Genomic DNA, 18,921 nt, shown 5'->3' with positions numbered 1-18,921 from the left:
GTAAACTATTTTTGTTTCACTTTTGACCGCAACCCTGACCATCTTCTTATACATCATAAAGTAGTTTATAATGAATATTTCCATAAGAGTAGCAGTTTTCATGAATTTGCCAAAATAAATTCACTCTTGATTTCCTATTGTTTTGTAAAAATAATATTAATAATGTGAACTCCTTCATGGATTCATTACCTAATCACTTACAATCCCATTAAACAGATCACCTTACATCAACTTTCTTTCTGACATCTATACACTAATTTTCTTCTATCCCCAACCTCCAACTTGCCTACAGATCCCACAAAAACTTTCTTATATCAACTCTCATCTTAAAAATAAAGATCCTACTCCTCTACAATACCATTCTCATATTGAATACTGTATCCCTTGTTCTACTCCTAATAGAAACTCCTCTTACATCGGCAAAACTAAAAACCTACTTAAAAATCGTATAACCCAACACAAATATTCTGTCTCTTCCCATTTACTGCTTCCAAATCTTCCTTATCATTAAACCACTCATTTGATTTCGACGATACTTCAATTCTAGCCACTATCCCAAAATATGACAAATGACTCCTCTCTGAAAGTATTTGTATACAATTAAAATCTTCATCTGTTAAACACAAAACTGATCAACACAACGTATCCCTAGCCTATTCCCAAATATTCCTTCTCCCTTAGTGCCTAATCAACGTAAGGAAGGGTTCAGCCACAGGCTCCAACATTCTTTATTAGCAGCAAGGTTCCTGGCCTGACAAAGATTCTTCCCTCTTGCTCTGCAAAGCCTGTCGACATACATCCCAGGATTTCTGGAGCACATTCCACAGAGAGAAAATATGGTCCTGTGTTTGCCGTTCTATTCTGAACCTGGCTTGTTCTTCTCCGATGAGGTGCTCAACTAGGAGTCTTAACTTTCCCTCCAGAATAGACGTGTAAAGTTTGTACATTACTGGTGAGAGGTATATAGAGCAATAGTTGGAGCATTCTGCCTGAGAAACTTTCTTGTGGATAGAAATAATTATATTATATTCCCATTCTGTTGGCATCATCTTCTCATCCCAAGCTTTTTGGCATAGTACTTGTAGAGCCTTCACTAGCTCTGGACCACCCGCCTTGATGAATTCTGCCACTATATTGTCTCGACCCGGTGCTTTACCTGTCTTCATTCTTAAAATAGCCTATTCGACTTCTTCTTCCTTTATCACCTCATCAAACTCAGTATCATTCCACGGTTCTATCTGGTTCCCTGAATGAGTACCATCAGCAGAAAATTGCTTCCTGTAATGCCTGCACCAGGCCTTATCATCCGTGACCAACTTCCCTTGCTCATTCTTCACATTTCTTATAGCTTTACTTTTCCAGCCTCTTAAAGCTTTAATCTTTTTCCAAAACTGCTTGATGTTCTCTCCGTGGTCCTGGTTCAGCCTGTCCCCGAATTCCTCTCAAGACTTCTGTTTTGCCCTTCTTACTGCTTCCTTTGTTCTGTTACGTACCACCACATATGCCTGCCATTTCTCTGGCTTTTGTTTTGACAGTAGTTTTTTCATGCCATCTTCTTCTCTTTGACATGTACCCTCAGCTCTTCTGTCCACATGGAAGTTCTCTTGCCCTTTGTGGATATCCTTTTTACTCCACATACTAGGGATGCTGAATGTAGTATACTAGTCTTTATGTAGCTCCACAGGTTATCTTGGCTATCATCTGCATTCAATTCCTGGAGCCGATTCCTCAATTCTTCCCTGTATTCTTCACTCTTCCGAGGATCCTGCAGGTTCTTCACTTCGATCCTCTCATAGGATTTTGACTTCACCCTACATTCCTTCAGTACCTGGGTACCGGCCATTAAAGCATGTGGTCACTTCCTAACTCTGCCCCTCTAATTACCTTCACAAACATGAAATATCTCCTGATGTGGCGACTGAAAATAAAGTAATCTATGACATTATTATCATTTTTCTCGGCAGCAGAGAATGTAATTTATGTATCATCTTATGGGGAAAGAATGAGTTACCCAAACAAATCATTCTCGTTGCAGAATTCTATCAGTCGCTGCCCACTTTCATTTTTAATGCGCTCTCCACCATAAGGGCCCATCACTAAATGTCCCATAGTATGGTTATTGCCCATTCTTGCATTGAGATCTCTAATTATCAATAAGCTTTTCTATTATTGTTCCTTGCTTTAACAGTGGCTTGCTCAGAATCATTGTAGAACTGTTCTTTCTCAAGGATGTCAGAGTTATTTGTAGGAGCGTACACTTTGATAAGAGCCCAGTCTCCAATACGCAGGTTTATACTAGCCACAATAATGCAAAGGCTAACTGGCTCCCATTCCACTACCTTCTTGAACAACTCATCTTTCATTATGATCCCCACACCTTCTACAGCGCAAATAGTCAATTTATTAAAACATCCATGATTTTTTTCAGACAAATTTTTTGACAATACTTACATATTTTAGTATGTTTATTCCATTAATCATTAGTTATATTTTCTTCCATACCTTTCAATATGTCTATTTCTTTATTTACATGAACACTGTCTCTTTTTTAATCTTTTTTTATAATTTATTTTGTATAATTCTTACCTCTTTGATATTATATTTTATCTTCTATTAGTATCAATTAACTACTATCTACTTAATTTATTGTTTTGTATATTTCCAAGTTTTTTTATTATTATTTTATTTCTATGTTTTTCTGAATAATGGTTGTTATCTTGCTTTTGTTGTTTCAGCCCTGATGAAAGCGTGAAATACAGGTCCAAATGTCAGCACAAATAAATAAGTTTCGTTTATTTGTGTATCTTTGATGACTGCACCCCCGACCATCTCCTCATATCAATCTACAGTCTACTATTAAAATCTCATTAATAATTTTCATAAAATTTATGTTGTCATGCTTACCTGTTTTTTGGATCACATGTATATTAAAATGTTCCAGAACTTCTTCAGGAATTTTTTTTTTTAAATAACTGTACGTAATAATTTCTGATATGAGGCCAAACAAGTTCCATCAGGTATTTCCACAGCTCCTTCATCTAATTTCACCTGTAATCAAAAAACACATATTATATACAACAATCTACATAATACTAACACAGTTAATTGCTAATCCTAAAAATAAATAGTTTTATACATATTTGCATAGACACAGACACATATATGTACAAATATATTTTTCTTTCTGGATTATATTTTGAATGTGCTAAATAATGTTATGATAAAGGTTTATTAATAACAAATTGTTTAACAGTCATTAACATTTATGAAGGTGAATATTGTGATTAAATATTACCATATGGTATTAATTAAAATACTAATAAAACTTCTAACTTTACACCTTCTCAGATTGTTTTGTATACGGGAAAATGAGTTAGGAACTAACTTGCTACAATAGAACACGTTTACTTCTTTCCTTTTTGTTTTCACTCCACCATGTAAATGAATTGTAAAATATGTTTCTTAATTTTAAATGGTCCTATTCTGATTTCATCCAATTCATTTCCATTTAATTTATAGCTGTTTGACATAAAAACCCAATCCCCATCTTTAAACTCACACTCTGCAATTTTTATCAATTCTTTCCTTAATTTGTTTAAAACTAATTTATGAGATCTTGAATATTTCCTTTTTGTCTCTTTCTAGTGTTGTTGACCCCACCCTACGAAAAAACCACATCAAGAAACGTGCGATGTATTTCCTAATACATCTCGCGAGGACTTAGGCTCCATGGTCTGTTGCCCATTTAATAATAATAATCCTTAAATTTAGATTACTTTAAAATACTGTATTGACCTACTAAATTTATTTTAATATTTTCTTTATATATCAGTTTTATTAATTTAATAAAATCATCTGCTAAAAGTAATTTCAACATCTCTGATAGTGATTTTTCAATTTCTGCTTTATTACACAATCAACTACCTCCTAAGAAAAGGAACTAATGGAATAATGATATCAGTCCATAAAAATTTTTAAAAAAACTTTATTAATATACGTTACAAAATGACTAGCTCATATCTTACCAAGGAGGATCATTTACCTCTCCATCCTTCAAGAGGTACATTTACAGTGTACTTTTGATCTCTTAAAGAATAAAATCATGGCTCTTGCTCGGACATCACAGTATGCTAGTGGTTCTACAGATTCGAGAATATTTGAGGAAGAAATAGGATGGGCATGTTACACATCTGTAAGGAATGAATCCTGAACTTTTCAAAATACAATTTCCATAATCTTAATATACATAGAAAGTAAATTTACAATTATCCAACACAATAGAAAGTAGTAGGAAACAAATTTATACAGATTCACATAATCCATGGAGTAATCTTCTTATTCAGTTATTTGAAAATTTTGAACAGAAATGGAATCTAAATTTTCAGATGTTAGATTAGTATTTAAAATTTGATCAATTTTGAAATAAAAAATTAAAGGTATAGTTAAGCTAGTAGATCCTGAGTACCAGGAAGGGTGATATCCATCTGGAATAGTCTATTCAATTTGCGATAGGCTGCAACCATTCAGATTTTTTTCTTCACCTAGGGATTGGCCAACCATAGAGGATTATAACATGGGGAGTTATTAGAGTGAATAATTTTTAAATTTAATTTTTTTTTTCAATTTTCTCTGTTACATTTTTTTTTTTAATTGATGGGGATACTGATAGTTTTTAGAGAATATCGGGTTATTTGTTCTTGTTTTATCAGTGTTTTAAAAGATATGCAGCTGTAAAAACTTTCTATTCCCTTTTAAATATAAATGGATATTTTTGTAAAAGATTAATTAATTTCTTTTTTGTCATTAGGGAGCATGTTGTCAGCCCTAATAATTTGTAATATTTCTTTAATTGTATCTAAATAGTTTTCATTTATAACATTCGTATTTCTACTTCAGTAACAACTAAATTTGAAAAATTTAATTATGTCAATACTTACAATGGAATTATGGGTTTTTAAGTGGTTTAAGTAGCAGAGATATCATTATAAACTACTTAATAGTGCATTCAACAAGTTTTAATTTGGAATCTAATAGAGTTCTTTATTTTCCATAATTCTCGAGATACAATTTTTTCCAAAACCAATATTGTTTTTCTGGAAAAAAAAATTACTATTCTAAGCAAAATAATCATCATGAACTACTATGGTGTACAAGGACCCAGGTTCCAATCCGGCTGGGTAGGTAATCATTTTCTGTTACACTGCATCTGTGAGTCAACCCTGTGGGTTATGGAGCCCTCCTCAGGTCCAGCCAGCCTTGTAAATTTTAATTGGGGAAAAATCTGGTGGTTGAGCGTGATCTTGAAAAAATCACCTTCTTGAATAACCGTTGTTCTAAAAACAGTGCTTCCTAACAAAGTAATGAATCCACGTAGGAGTTCACATTATTAATATTATTATTCTTATTTTTACCAAACAATAAGAAATCAAGACAGTGAATTTATTTTGGCAAATTCATTAAGACAGCTACTCTTATGGAGATATTCATTATAAACGACTTTATCATGTTCATCACTAGCTTCAAATTGAGCCCAATAGACACACGTCAAATAGTTCTTGAGACATCAAAATTTTCTCAACATATGGCCCATTTTCAGTGTATAGTGCAAAATGCCAAAACTAGGTAAACATATTTATAAGCTACACTGTAGGGGTAAAAATGACAAAAATTAATTATATTTCACTAAATAATATAATTCAGTAATAATAAACTTATTTTGAAAAAACATATTGGTGGTTGAAGACCTTATAACTTGGAAAACATAGAACACAAAGGGTTTAATCAAGGCTCAAATTGAAGCTCCTTAAAAGATCCATAAATTAGTTTATGATGATTATTTTCCTAGAAATATTAGTTCTCATATTATATATTCAAAAAACTTACCAAATAAATATTTTATGCCTCGTCCCAAGGTATAATAATCTAAATTCAATTTGGCACAATCATCATCCAATGTCTTTATTATCTTATCTTCTTTTAAATATCTATCAATGACAAGTTCTTTAATTTGTCCCATAGTATGGGTGAGGACTATATGGAAGAAATCACGTTATCAGTATCAATTTAAATTTCAACAGATATACTGTCCAAAAATATTGATTACTTTTGTTACTTAGATGGTAAAGGGGGCCAGAGAGACTCAAGTGTCACATTGTTGGGAATAATAGTTTCTATACACCATGCCCCCAATTTCCTTTTATATGTCTGATGCATGTTCATCCCCTTATTCTGTGAATAAAAAAAAATTCCATTTAATTCAATATAAATTGTTTGATTACAAATACAACAGTGGGGATTGCTTTTTACTAATATAAGGTTGTTTTTTAAAAACTATGGCATTAATATACCTTATTTTTTAGGAGTTACAGTTACAGTTATTGCAGGTGCTTTTGTTAACCAATGCTCTAAAAACAATAAAATCCGAAAAGCTCAGTGAGATTGGGAATCAAAGTTCAAAAGCAATTTTTTTAAAGTATATACTAAAAACAGTCATTAGATAATGAATGTAACAATAATGAAAAGTCAAATTCTATTCCCAAAAACCACTTCTGGAATTAATATCAGAAAAAGAATTTTGGTTGATCACCATTACATATTTTTAATCATTTAATTGAAGTGTTTGTTAAACTTTAATTCAATTTTATAGGGGACATCTGTTTATTTAAAAAAAAAAGAAAGAAATAATGATAGCACAAATTTAAAAGATCCATGGTAATTGAGGATAACTGTTCTACCCAAAATCCCATAATAATCATAGGTTTAGAATCAATACTTTTTTAACAATTACTATACTCCAGGACATTGATTAGCTATAGTGCAACAGGTTTTTATTTTGTTACTTTCACTTACCTTTATATGAAATGTATATTAAGAAGTATTAGGATCATAAAAAATTTTGAATCTGTCTTTTTAACAGAAATATACGCCTTAAGGTCCTCGGGCTCCAAATAACCAAGTCTCACAAACTGGTGTGTGTGTACAGCCTAGCTCAGAAATGAACAGTTGAATGAAATTGAAATTATGTACTTAGGATAAGTAACATTCCCAGGATGTGACATTTTTTCTGCGAAAAATTGACTAACCAGAAATGCCACTTTGTATGATTGATATTACTTTCTTCATAACAGCTCTGACAATTTTGAAGAAACTAGTTAGAATTATGTACAATCAAGTGATCTTTAATTTCACCAAGGCATTATCATCATAGAAATATGAGGCATTTCCAGGAAGTAAGAGTACGATTGGGCTGTGTGAATTTTTTGTCCAAATTTGGCAACGTTGAGGGGTAGTGAAGGTATTCACAACAAGCACCTAAGACTAGAACCCATATCAGTATCAAAACTTGTCTTGTATAGTTTGCTTTTGAGAAATATGTCAATAAGATATCCTGCCAAGTGAGAGGTGCGCTGTCATAAGGTTCCTTCACGCACAAGGAAAAACTGACTGAAAGTTTTGCACAGATCAAGAATGTTTATGGTGAATAAGCTATGAACAGAATGAATGTGTTTAAGTAGTTTTGAGAGTTTAATGAAGGAAGAATGAATATTCAAGACAAAGCAATGGAAGACCTTTAATTATGAACAGTGGATTGGTCTAAAAAATCGAGGAAACTGATTGTGAAGGCTACCGATTGACACTGAACAAAATGTCTGTGATGTTTTCACAAATTTCCAGATCATTGTTACATAAAACAATAACAGAAGCACTGATATTTCAAAAATTGAACTGAACATTGGTTCTAAAACAACTGCATATCAGATGAGCACAAATTAAATCAGGTCACTAGCACTCTGAGTTCCTTGAGCAACTTGAATTTGAAGGTAGGATTTTCTGAGCTCCATTGCGACTGATGATAAAACACATGTAATAACTTATTACATTCCTGAGACAAAAAGACAGTAATCAAAGAGGTGGCACACTGATTTCTCATCTGCCAAAAAATCTAAAACTTCTATTTCAGCAAAAGAAAATCATGGCATCCAAGTCTCGGGGCCAACAAGGGATCATTTTGATTGATTTTTTGCCCCAGTGGGAAATGATTACTGCAGCATGATACTGTGAGACCCTACAAAAGTTCAAGATAACATTGTTGACAAAGGAAGTGTTTGTTGTACGACAACGTTTGAACTCGTTTGGATGAGACAGGTTGAACCACCCTGCTTCACTCCCCTGACTTAACCCCATCAGATGTTTGTTAACCTTCCTAAAAACTCAAATGGGTGGAAAAAGTTTTTAAATTGATGATGAGGTGAAACAACGTCTTGAGACTACTTGAAGTCGATAAAGTAAATGGTGGGACAATTCTAAGACGAGGGCATAAAAACCTTATGCTACAGCTCAAGACAGAAGGTGATTACTTACATATATACCTATAATATCCAGTATTTTTTTTTTAAAGGAAAAACTGGGCCTCTTACTTTCTGGACATGTCTTGTACTTTGACAGAGGCTGATTAAACAATTTTCAAAAATATCTTATTCAAAAGTACCTTTATTTTGTTTATTTAAAATAATTAACCATCTCCACACTACTCACCATACTTAGCAACAATCAATGGATATGCATAAAGTATGAAGGAATCTGATATATAACTAAAGGAGAAAATAAATGTTTTTGTGTTTTATATGGTTGTTATCACAATAGTAATAACTGTTTGACTATTGCCGTAACAACCATCAAACCATCAGAACATAGTAATAATAGTTTTTTTTATGAAACCAATAAATATAAATACAGTTAGGAGATGTATTGTCATAGATAATAATAAAGACGTTGTCGAATTTGAAACAAACTATGATTTCAACTCAAAGTAGAGTAGTATACAAAAGTTTTCTGCAAAGAACTGTAAGAAAAGTTAAATAAAACACATATCATACATTTTTAATAGAATACTGTTCTAATAACACTGGTGTATTATGCATAAATAAAAGATGAAACTAATAGTAATTTCACTAATTTCATATTCTGTTTTTTAAAAGAGATTATTATTATATTTTATAGTAGGAGGTTCCTCAGGCCCACATAAAAAAAAAAATAGTTTGTTTTTTCAATGCTAACTGTATTTTTAACAATAAAAGTAATTATAATTATTAGTTCCTTCTGGTTTAAAAAAAAAAATTAAATCTTGGTGTAATGCAATCTTTTTTATGTGGGCCAAAGGAACCCCTTGCTAGATCCAATTAATCCCATGTTTTGGTACATATAGAAGTTATATGCACATAAACGAAACATATATTATATCCACTATTTAAAGAAAATTATATATAATAATAATAATCAATCACTTTAAAAAAAGCTAAATCATAAAAGAATATGATTTCCAACGCAAACAATAGAAACCCGAATTTAGGTTTGTTACCTTATAGGGAAGAGAACCTCTTTGAGCTGAAGAAATTATTATTATCATAATAGACAAAAACTCTAAGCTCAAAGTTAATAAAGAATTAGAGGATATTTTTTTCTTTCTCAGCAGCAACTCTTCATGAGCTTTATCAAGATATTCAAGATCATAAATGGATGATTAGTAATCAACTTTTACATTACTACTTTCTCATCTGAAAAAAAAGGAACAAAAAACATTAAAACAAAATGTTTAGTAAATAATTTTAAAATTAATGATACTTAGTAGTTCATTACGATAGCTCAAACATGGTAGTGAGCATGTACCCACTCATACACAATGAGAAATTGGTTAATCTTGTCAGTTATAATCTGAAAGTTACAGATGATTTGTATTTATGCCTAAACTCAACTGCTAAGGATTTATTAGAACATTGCTTACCCCTTTAGAGCAAGCTCAAGTCCACAGATGTGATCCAAATAAAGAAGTGATAATAAGGGTATTAGTTCTATAGGATATAATAGAACATTGTGTACAAATAAATATACACCCACCTGCTATTGGGAGTGATGTTTATATACTAATTCCAGGTTAAATATAACTACATACTTAAATCACAGTATTAAAAGACATAACCTACATCAAGAATGATCCTATATAATAATTTAAATTAATTTATCACTATATAAAAGTGTAAGATTATTAGTAGATTATATGTAACTTATTGTAGGAAGATGGTCCCGGCAGCAGTCAAGATAGGTATAAAAATTGAAAAAATAGTATAGACTTTTCTCCCAGGACTCAGCCCTGCAAAGTGAGGTGAAATATTGGTCACTAATGAATAGATTTCCTGAAATTATGTACACTTCTTGACTGTCATCTGGTCCATCTTGGTACAATCTGTAACTACTAAAACATTGGTTTATTTAAGAAAACAGATCCAAATTTCCAATAAATTGAGTTGCAACTCAAAAGTAACTACTTTTCAGAAATATAGTTACAAAGACTATATAAATACTAAACCGTGGGTCAATAATCACACAATGACATCAATGAACATTTAATCTTTCAAGAAAAACTAGTCAAGATAAATTTTGACAACAGTATTTCAACTACCATATCATTCAGTTGACAATTATATCTACTCTAAATGAGATAAACAATGGTAAACTGGAATACCAGAATTCAGCAACACCACAAACCATACTAATTACAGATTATGATTATTTTATAAAACTAGACATACTAGTTGAAACAGTGAACCAGACTAAAGCAAAAATGTATAATTTTGATAACAATTATTTTAGAATAATGTCAATGCAATAACAGTTTACGTTCCATTTAAAAAAAAATGTAACCACTTTATCGCTCTATTAGTTCAATTTAGGCTACATATTCTTTACTTATGAAAAATAAACTAATGGAGAAAATAAAATATAACATTGAATGTTAAAACGCTCGTAAAGTTATTAATTACAGTAATTGTCTTCGGCATTTGTGAATAACACTGAGTTTCCCCTCCAATAATTGTGTCATCAATTATTAAACATAAAATGAAGCGTTAGATAAATGTAACGTGAATGTACCTGTATATCTAAAGAATAACCTGTTACTCACTTCTGCAACCTCCGTAACCTCGACTCAAACAACGAATCGATAGCTCAGTTCCAGTGTTCCGACAATCTTCATTATATGGATGTTTGAACTTCAGTCTTTATAAACATGCTAATCGCAACATAAATTATCAATGATTTAACGTTAATTTTCATTTAAATATGAATCATTAGAAATCCGAATTTTTTAAAAAATTATTGAAAAACATAAAAAAAGGAAGTATATGTATTGGCGGAAAAAAGAAAAACTATTTGCGTATAACAATAAAATAATCCTCCTAGTTTAATTGAATAAAAATGAAACTCACTGTATTTGCACCTTACGGTGATTTTTGATTTGCAGACTTTGTTTTTATTCTATTAACAATATTAATTGTCATTACTTAATCGTGTTTATTCTACACACATTCATCAATATTATTTATTTCCTCTAGACGATTTTGTTTTAAACGAATCACTAAGTTATCATACTGAAGACAAATGATCTAAGGTTTTATACATTTTGCACTGGATACAAGTTGCACTGGATACAAGTTGCACTGGCTCAATTTGGTCCATTAACCATATTTATTGCTAATGAAGCTTACTTAAATACTAATATTTGAGCATATATATACAATTTAGTTATCGTTATAAGCGAATGGCTCAGCTCAATTATTGTTTTATAATTTACATTTGAAACATAGAATAACTTAAAATACAAACTGGTAAGCCTGCTTAACCTATACTATTCATAATTAATAACAGTTTTATTTTTACACTGCTTTAACCGCGTATGACAGATTTTATCACTTGTTTCCACTGTTTAGCCAGTAATTTGTATTGTGCTCAAGAAAATTTTGTTAGTTGAATAGGGAAGTTGCATTGCCTGCCGGTTATCCTCGTTCATTTCCTCTATTTTTTTACGTTGTTTCGTTTGGATTTTCCATTTTTTTTTTTTTTAAATCGATCTTCTTACAGGTTAGATTCAAACCTGTTCTTTTGTTAACTAAAGGTCGGCAATTCATTCCTTTATTTCAACTCATTTACATAACACGTGCGTTAGTTTCATTTTTATTGAATTATACATTACTTTGTTGTTTCGTAATAGGGTACTTACTCGACTGAAATAACAGTTTAGTTGGTTGGTTTTAAGTGTTAATGTGTATTTTGGTGTTTCGATGGAGTTGCTCACAAAATTTCTCTCCAATTTTGAAGTGAACTACGGCGTAATTTATGGCAGTTTAATAAACGTTTTGCCTTGAGTTATACCGGGTAAAATTTGCTTTCATATTAAAAAAATTGAGAAAGAACTTCTATATTAACATGCTAAGGATATATTTGTTCTTATTATAATATACAACTAGAAGGGGTCTGCAGCAACACTGCCTCATTATCTATCTCTCTAAAAATATTTTCCCTGTATTTATTGCTATAGTATAATAAATTCATATTTCGTTTCTAAATATACTTTATAACATTCTAAAGATATATTCCTATGTAACACGGATCAATATTTTTATGTTTGCATATACTCAGAAGTGTAATCATTATAATTTAATTTCTAAATAAGAGCAACTATTTTGTTGTTTTTATAAATATTTTAATAGTTAAACAGTAACAAAACATATAAAATTTTGATCGAAAATTCGCAAAATCGTGGTGTGTAACCGCAGTTTTGTAAGCACAAAAATCAAGAAACTCTTTCATATCACCTAGGGTTCTCAATGATCAACGTCAAATTTTTGTTGTATCAAGAGGTTCTTAAAATATACTATATGGCCCAAATCAGACTCTATTAGGTCGATTTAAATTTGATATGTAAGATTATATGTTTATAATTGTTTAAATCTATTCGAGTGACTTTATATTGCCTTCAAATCTAACAAATTATTATCAGAAATTGTCATCAGAATCAGAGAAAACTCCTACCAACGGTACCAAAACATTTGAATTTGGCCAAAGTCAACCTGAGTAGTAAAGGCTACAAATATGTCCAAAACGAATTATCTCTCGAGTGAGAAAAATTTCTATCTGTTGTTGATCTATGTCATACAAAGAGTTGAGGGATTTTAATTTTTTTTTTTTTAAAGTATGAGAAATAAGCTAAAACTATTTACAGATAATTTAATCAACAGTAAAACTGATATACCAATGAAGAAAAAAAATGTTGGTAAACAAAATGCCAAATGAAAAGATCATATTCGTATTCAGCACTCCAAAACCCTCATATCTCTAAAGAAATAAAAATAACTAAATATTTCTCATCTGTCGTACAGAGTGAATTAGTTTTCATATTTTACTAGATCAATTTGAAATTGTTAGGCGTATATACTTTGACCAAATTCAAATGTTTGGTACCGTTGGGAAGACGATGGTTATCTTATTTCGATGATAACAATAATTTACACATTTCCTAGACAAAACTTAATTGAATATATAAACAATTATAAATATATTGCGTATATCTCAAATTTAATTTGAACTGGTAGGGTTCAATTTGCGCCATTTGGTATATTTGAACATATTCTTGATACATTAAACATTTGATAATCAGAATGAGGTGTAGATAGTTGACCGTAGATTAATGATTGGAGAAGTTTGTCGGGGGGTGCGGTCAGCAAAGAACAACATAAATAAATAAATATTGTTTTGTTTATTTATGTTGTTCTTTGCTGACCGCACCCCCCGACAAACTTCTCCAATCATTTGATAATCAGGTGCTCTGAACATCCTTTTTGTGCTAAAAAAAACTTGTATTCATATCTTGGTTTCCCGAACCATATTTGCATGGTGGAATAAAACGGAGTTCATTTTCAGTTTCAGAACACCAAAAAACATTGGTTTTGGCAAAATGTTTAAATTAAATTAAAAAAAGTTACTTTTTGTAGACCTGACTGTTATTTTACAGAGATGCTTAATACTGAATTTTTATTAGAGCACATCCTTATACAAAAAATGTTTATTTGATAAGGATGAATTATTTTGTACTCTGAGTTCCAAAAGTATTAATAATTTACTGAGATTTTTCCTTTTTTTTTTTTTTTTTTTTTTATTCACTAATCTATTTTTTAAAGAGTTAATACACTTTTTTGTGTACCTTTTAAGTTGATCAGTGCATTATAACAGAAAAATAAATTCACTTTATAATGCACGTTTTTAACAGAACACTAAAAAAATAACCAAAACATATGTGACAAAAGAATTCTGAAGTACATAAATTATTTAATAAAGAGTTTAGATTTAAATATAGTTTAATTTAGTATTGATCTATCATTTTTTTAGATAGATTAATGTAGTATAATTTTATAATCATAATAATATAATGATAATAATAATAGAAAGCATAATTTTCTCATCAGGACTATGTACTTTGATACGAGACTCATCTATATACATTACATCCTTTCTAAATTTACAAGATTTCATTAGAAAATTGTTACATTTACCTTTTTCATTTATTTATTTATGAGTTTTTTCGGCGTAATCTTCCATAATAATAGTATTTTTTTAGAACGCAACTAACGATTGTAACACGTATTGCCCATACAGCTTTTGTATTTTTCATATTAAATATTTCTGTTTTCTGTTCCAGTTTTGGAAGTCAGTAACAGACTGAAAAAAAAAAAATCCGAATATTTTTGACAATCTGTGTAAATATAAAATATGAAAAATCGAAATTTTTCATCAGTATATTTCTGCACAAAGCGAGACTGCTTTGAGTTTGTAGTTCTTTCATTCAATAAGAGATGGCGCTAATAGCATTTTCCTCTAAAATCGCAGCGGCCCAGCGGAGATTCTGAATACTATGTATTATATTATATATTTGTACTTGTAATTATATTTAAAATAAAGAGGATTTTGAAAAAAAAAGAAAAAAAAAAAAGGAGATTCTGATGGGCCAGTATTTTTTTAAAATTTTAATTCTTAATTTTTTTTTTAAATTTAAATTAAAAAAAACTTCAAGGTCTCTTTATGGGATGAAAGAGGTAATTTAGACTTGATGTTTTTGATATTGATAAAAAAAAAAGTCCTATCTTGATAATATTAATTAATGAATAATGTGCTAATGATTGATGGAAGAGGGAAGGGATAGCTGGAATTTTTTTTTATCTGGAAATTTCCTGAAGATGACCTGGTTCCAGAGTGGATGGAGTTTAAGGAGCGGTTTGAAATATTCCTAGAAGCGGCGGAAAAAAATAAAATATTTGAAGAGATATGACAATGCGCTGTTTTTAAATACATCGCAGGTGAAAGGATTGTAAAAATTTAAAATAGTTTACCAAAAATATTAGGAAAATTAGAGGGCACTATAAAGGACTTAGATGAATATTTCATTCAAAGAAATTTAAATTATAATCATTACCAATTTGTTTACATATGTTCAGTTTCTATGATAATTATATGGAGACTAAATTAAAACATTAAGAGAAATAACCAAGATCTGTAGGTTCAAGGACTTGATAGATGGATTGATAGTTCCCGTTTTATTTCCTCATTTTTTTTTTTTTTTTTTTTTTTATTGAGAGAGAGATAGATTTATTTATGGATAGATATTACAATCTGCCACACAGTTGTGGGCAATAGGTAATAGTGATGAATGATCTCATATATACTAAAATAAAAAATAAAAAAATAAAAAAATAAATAAATAAAAAAACATAAATAAAAATAAAATAAAAACAAAAAAAAAAAACCTCTCTGAAAATATATACAAGCAAAAGAATAAACAAGATGAACATAATCAATCTATCTGTATGAATAGATGTATATGTTTTAGGAAAGTTTCCTGAATATGGATAAGCTTTTAATCAATGCCATCGCCTTAACCACTTTTCTTCGCATAGTAAAAGCAGGCCAGGTTTTGTGAAAGAACTACTAGAAGAGGATACTAATCCAATGAGAATTTATGCGTAAATATGGTTAATAAAGAAACTTAAAGTTAAGATTGTTCTTTATTTGTGGAAAACTGGTGTCATTAAATTAGATACAGAAGCTCTCTAGCTATTGTGTTACTTGAGAGTTTTGCACACAGATGTTAAGATGGGATCATCCCAAAAGAAATTGACAACTTATTCAGGAGAGTACTTATCAGTGGTTGGACAATGCAAATAGACATGTTCAAGCAGAGATAAACATTTGAGTTGAAGTTTCAAGTAGTGAACATCCCCTATGCAGCACTATGGCTTGGGCTAACATTTTTAAATTGCTTATTCGAACCTATTTGTTGGCATAGGGAAAGTAAAGGGACAAATTCATATAAAGTAGATAAGACCGTGGAGCAGTGAAAGAATGAAACGTCTCAAATGAGTCTTACCAACTACCAAACACCATTTACAGACCAAAGCGGTACATCAACCAATGATATTAAATAAATTTTGGACGGCAGACAAAAAAAGCGCAAAAATTACTTCGATAGGGACAAAGGCATTCAATGAATTAAAAAGCATCGAGAGTACGATCCCAGACAACTTCTGAATCTGAATAGATTCCAGCCAGGTTCAAGAATAAAACATATCGTCCAAAATCCTATTGGTTGCAAGTAGTAGGAAGCCGTGTCATAGGAAGAAATGTGAAGTATATTAATTCATCACCAAGGTGATTTAAGAGACCAATAGTTTAAAACAGGCAAATGAAAATGGGAAAGAGCAGAAGGAAATCGACGGAAATGATTACGATGAGGATGAAGAGGCATCGATGTCAGAAGAAGATGTTGATGTTTTTGAGGGTTATAGGACCAGAGCTGGACGCAAGATAAAAAGACCTAAATGGAGAGATTGATTTGAAGAAGCGTGATGTTGGGGTAACAGAGTAGTAGGTTATAGGACAAGGTATATGTTTGATGTTACAATGTGGGTGTTGCTGTTACATGTGTTTTAATTAAAAGTGTCATTGTTTTAATTCATAAGTATCATTAATAATGTTGATTACTTAATGTTATGTACTACAATAAAGTTCTAGTCTTGGTTTAATAAAGTGATATTTCAAAAATAGTAAACATTGATAAACAAATTTACTAATAAAAATATATCATAGACTAAAAATATAATAACTGAACTATAAAATGGACGTCTTTGGTCGATGGATATAACCACCGTCTGTCAAGTTGTCCATTTTATTTTCTTCGGCATTATTTTATATAATTATATCCTAATAATTAAAGAGTATCAATATATTATTTAAATAATTTTACAGATTTTAACAGAATGCTTGCCACTCAGAAATTATAGTGAATTCGGAAATATGTTGGGTATTTTGTGTAGTCAGAAAATGTCAGGCAATTCTTAGTTTGTGATAAATATCTTAAAATAAAAAATTATCAATTTTCATAGACTGTGTGATAGTTTGGAAGTTAAAAGAATTTGATAGGAGACACAAATCATTTAGAACATTTTAGACAATTATTACAACAATTTAACACTATTTATATGTATAATAAATATTTAGAGATTTTAAAAATCCTAGTAAAAAAAACTAAAAACTATTTAAACAAATTCAAAAGTAAACTCAAGAAGAAATTTTTAAAACACAAATGCACAAAGATAATGAGTTGAGAGGGCAATTACGCAATAAAGGTATACGATGTACACAAAACTAAGTGTTTTTCAATTAAAATAAGCAGTCAAATTTTTATTTATTTATCGATAGTTTCTACTGTATTAGCCTAGAAATACATCTAGTAAATTTGATAATGTAGTGATCATAATGGAGTGATACATGTATCTAGAGAAACTATCCAGTGGTATAACTCTAATAATATTTCTACGTTAGACGATCTGCAGGCCATCTTCTTTTCGAATAAGAGGACTGTAAGAAATGGAAGTGGAAGCAAGGTTAGAAACTAAGCTGGTTAGGGAGTTTATAATGGAAGGATTGATATCTGGTTCGGGCTTGATCGGCTAAATATGGAACGTTAAAGTTTTTATGAATGATTTGATTTGTGAAAAAGTAAAGAGCATTGAGGATTTTGGTTTGAGGTTAATTACGAAGGATTTTGGATTGTAAGGATTAAGCCAAATTTTAAATTCGTTATAGAGATTCTTATAGATTCCAGGTTTCAGATTGTATGTTGTTGTTACTGATTGTAAGTTCAGCTAATAAAAATTAACTATAACTAGCTAAGACAAAACATGAGTAGACAATTTTTATTCTAAGATTTACTTTTTCTGGTTATATTATGATTTTCTTCCATGTGCTTACTCACTAGTTCAACTGATTTGATTTGTATGAAAATTTTATAAAACGTTTATAGGAAAATGACAGTTTAATTTTCCTCTTAAAATGGTTATTGATTGTTTTAACCGGCCTTACCAATTTTTTGCACTTTAGTAAAGGAGGGGAAATAAAGACATTGCTCCAAATTCTAATTGTCCAAGTTTACCTGTGCATCAGCAATCGTTAACCGCATTCCGCTGCATACTCAGAAGAAATATTTACCTGCAAACGTTTTATACATATAAAGTTTTTATTTCCCAAACATTAGTATGTACAGTAATTATGTTCAACATTTAGATAAAAAATAAACTGACAGAAACCCCCTCCCAAAAAACAAATTGAAATAAAATAAAATATGAATTTGACAATTTATGTTTATTACTTTTTTGTTCATATCTTCGGTAGTTGTGTTTGTATTATTTCCTATTTCAGTTACTAATGTTTTATGGAATTAGGGTAAGATAGAAAGAGATTATGAGTCAATTTGTGTATGTATCCTTATACGGTGTATTATATTTAATTCTGAATGCATCTTAGTTATCCTTGTGTAATATGAATAGTTCTTTATAGTTCTTAAACATTTGTTTTGGAATACTTAGTTATACTAAGTTCATTAAGTTGGTTCAGTTGATGAAGCTCCATTTGGGATGGGCATATGTCTATGATAGCTATTAGTATTGTATTCGCATTTTTAAAGGTACTTCGATATTTTTTAAAAGGTTCTTTTAGTCTTTGCGATTGTATCAATTTGTTAAAATTAGGAGTATATATATA

General features: G+C 30.4%; 1 long non-coding RNA gene across 3 annotated transcripts in view; it reads right to left on the bottom strand.

Moving 5' to 3' along the window:
• Positions 1–10,927, bottom strand: part of LOC106692971 (uncharacterized) — a 12,802-nt gene extending 1,875 nt beyond the window's left edge. For 2 of the 3 annotated variants that reach the window (XR_010844787.1, XR_010844788.1), the window contains exons 1-4: positions 10,818–10,927; positions 9,359–9,554; positions 5,884–6,228; positions 2,905–3,048 (exon numbers count right to left, since the gene is read on the bottom strand). This is a non-coding gene — a long non-coding RNA (uncharacterized lncRNA). The remainder of the gene's footprint in view (positions 1–2,904; positions 3,049–5,883; positions 6,229–9,358; positions 9,555–10,817) is intronic. The other variant, XR_001345032.3, reaches the window with a different exon arrangement.
• Between the last annotated feature and the right edge of the window lie 7,994 nt (positions 10,928–18,921).

Source organism: Halyomorpha halys, unplaced genomic scaffold (assembly GCF_000696795.3).
Source record: "Halyomorpha halys isolate HHAL.00 unplaced genomic scaffold, Hhal_1.1 Scaffold81.1, whole genome shotgun sequence".
Lineage (NCBI taxonomy): Eukaryota > Metazoa > Arthropoda > Insecta > Hemiptera > Pentatomidae > Halyomorpha > Halyomorpha halys.
The sequence above is the reverse complement of the archived record's forward strand: the minus strand, read 5'-3'. Positions and strand labels throughout refer to the sequence as shown.